This window comes from Schistocerca gregaria, chromosome 1 (assembly GCF_023897955.1).
Source record: "Schistocerca gregaria isolate iqSchGreg1 chromosome 1, iqSchGreg1.2, whole genome shotgun sequence".
NCBI classification, from domain to species: domain Eukaryota; kingdom Metazoa; phylum Arthropoda; class Insecta; order Orthoptera; family Acrididae; genus Schistocerca; species Schistocerca gregaria.
This window is the reverse complement of record NC_064920.1, coordinates 835,677,557-835,680,533: the sequence shown is the minus strand read 5'-3', so window position 1 is coordinate 835,680,533 and position 2,977 is coordinate 835,677,557. Positions and strand designations below refer to the sequence as shown.

The following is a 2,977-nucleotide window of genomic DNA, read 5'->3' as shown; positions in this document are numbered from 1 at the left end:
GCGTGTTCTGAACTGATTTTCTATGTATGAAGAGAGTTTAGTAGAACCAGTCCGTAATATTCCCATCTTAGAACAGTGTTAAACTATATACACTCTAAGACAAAAGAACGACAGACCACGAAGGAACTATCCGAACAGGACAGAAATCGGCAGATGTGATGTGCATGAACAGACAAACAAATGAGTCCAATTCCAGAAAATGGTTCAAATGGCTCTAAGCACTATGGGACTTAACATCAGAGGCCATCAGTCCCCTAAACTTAGAACTACTTAAACCTAACTAACCTAACGACATCACACATATGCACGCTCGATGTAGGATTCGAAACTGCGACCGTAGCAGCAGCGCAGTTCCGGACTGAAGCGCCTAGAACCGCTCGGCCAGTGCTGCCGGCCAGTTCCAGAAATCTAGATGTTTCAGTCAAGAAAAGGAGAGTCACAAAGTGAGCAAATCAATAATTTGTTGGTCCACCTCTTGCTCTTATGTAAGCAGTGAATCGGTTTGGAATGTATTGATAGATTTATTGGGTGCCCTCCTGAGCGATATCGTGGAAAGTTCTGTCCAGTGGGTGCGTTAGATCGTCAAAACCCCAAAAGCTGTCAACGGGGGAGAGATTCGGGGACCTTGCTGGCCACGGTAGGATTTGGAAAGCACAGAGACAAGTAGTAGAAACTCTCGTTGTATGCGGGCGGGCATTATCTTGTTGAAATGCAAGCGCAGGATGGCTTGCCATGAAGGGATACAAAACGAAGCGTGGAATGTCGTCGACGTACTATTGTGCTGTAAGGATGCCGCTAACGACAATCAACGTGGTCCCGCTATGAAATGAAAAGTTACTCCATAGCGTCACTGCTGTGCGTCGCCGTAAGGCGGGCGACAGTCAGTTTGGTACCCCACCGCCTCCAGGTAAGTCTTCGGCCTGGAATCTCACTGAACGGAGTTTAATTTCTTCAGTGATGAGACCCGCTTCGAAATTAACTTCGATGACCAGAGAAGACGTGTCTGACGACGCCCCAGTCAATGTTGGGACATCAACGTAGTTGTCACCCGCCATGACGCCTGGCAACCGGGAGTGATATACAGAGGTGCGATTACTTTTCCTAGTATGTTCCCTTTGGTTGTCATCCGTGGATTCTTTGCAGCACAGCGGCACGTCGACAGTACTCCACGCCCCGTTTTGTTGCGCTTCATGGCAATCCATCATGGGCTTATATTTCAGCAAGATAATTCCAGCCAGCACACTGATCCCTCCTAAATTGCGAAATGTTTGAGCATTATGGGTAGGGCGCTCTAATCACCTCGTGGTTTTGATGATCCAATGCGCCAGTTGGACAGAATTTGGCGTAATATTCCTCAAGAGAACATCCATCAAATCTATAAGCAATCGCAAGCCGAACAACTACTTTTATAAGGGACAGAGGTTGACTAACATGTTATTGACTTGCTCAGTTTGTGAAGCCCTATCTCTTGAATGAATCAATCAGTTTTTTTCTGAAATTGTAATCTTTTGTTTGTCTGTACGTGTACATTTCATCAAATCTACCGATTTCCGGTCCATTGTGCCAACTCCTTTTGTGAAGCGTCGTTTATATTTTGAGAGTACTTCCGACATTCGGTGAGTATGTAGAATAAAAAGTATTAGTGGCGCACTGATCGCCATTGAAGAGAAGCAGACTTTGGACATGTATCAAACGGTTTCTTCCGTTCTTCTACTGTACCAATTACTGCTGAGGTGCAGACATTAGCCAGAAACAGCAGTTAAATGGGCCACTGCCCAGTAGTGGTTAACACCCACAGTCGTCACACTAAAGCCATATAAATCACCTCTACAGAATTAAAACTTTATACTTCCACGAATCCGACAATGCTGTGAAGAGAAGCCAATTTAAATAATCTATTATTACTTTGACTTTAGCCCTTGCTAGAAAATTGTACCTCAAATGAAATCAGCTATAAGTATCTTCACTCAAATGCGTATCATACAAGGATCTGTTAAATACAGGAACAAATCTAAAATATTCAGGTTTGTAGGTATCAACTAATAGTTGCTTTTACTTTGAGTATAGCAGGTAAAGCCAACGGCCTTGCTCCAGTGGTAACACTGGTTCCCGTTAGGTCACCGAAGTTAAGCGCTGTCGGGCTGGGCTAGCACTTGGATGGGTGACCATCCGGTGTGCCGAGCGTTGTTGGAAAGTGGAGTGCACTCAGCCCTTGTGAGGCAAGCTGAGGAGCTACTTGATTGAGAAGTAGCGCCTCCGGTCCAGGGAACTGACATACGGCTGCGAGAGCGGTGTACTGACCACAAGCCCCTCCTTTCCACATCCTGTGATGCCTATGAGCTGAGGATGACATGGCGACCGGTCAGCACTGTTGGGCCTTCGTGGCATGTTCGGGAGGAATTTAGTATAGTTTAGGTTTTGTACATTACTGGCCATTAAATTGCTACACCACGAAGATGACGTGCTACAGACGCGAAATTTAACCGACAGGAAGACGATACTGTGATATGCAAATAATTAGCTTTCCAGAGCATTCACACAAGGTTGGCTGACGTGAGGAAAGTTTCCAACCGATTTCTCATACACAAACAGCAGTGGACCGGCGTTGCCTGGTGAAATGTTGTTGTGATGCCTCGTGTAAGGAGGAGAAATGCGTACCATCACGTTTCCGAGTTTGATAAAGGTCACGATTGGGGTTCATCGTATCGCGACATTGCTGCTTGCGTTGGTCGAGGTCCAGTGACTTAGCAGAATATGGAATCGGTGGGTTTAGGAGAGTATTACGGAATGCCGTGCTGGATGCCAACGGCCTCGTATCACTAGCAGTCGAGATGACAGACATCTTATCCTCATGGCTGTAACTATTCGTGCAGCCACGTCTCGATCCCTGAGTCAACAGATGGGGACGTTTGCAAGACGATAACCATCTGCACGAACAGTTCGATGACATTTGCAGCAGCGTGGACTATCAGCTCGG

At 46.2% G+C, this 2,977-nt stretch overlaps 1 pseudogene; it reads left to right on the top strand.

Annotated features, from left to right (window-relative positions):
- Window positions 1–2,075: 2,075 nt before the first annotated feature.
- On the top strand, window positions 2,076–2,193 carry LOC126291443 (5S ribosomal RNA; annotated as a pseudogene).
- Window positions 2,194–2,977: the final 784 nt, after the last annotated feature.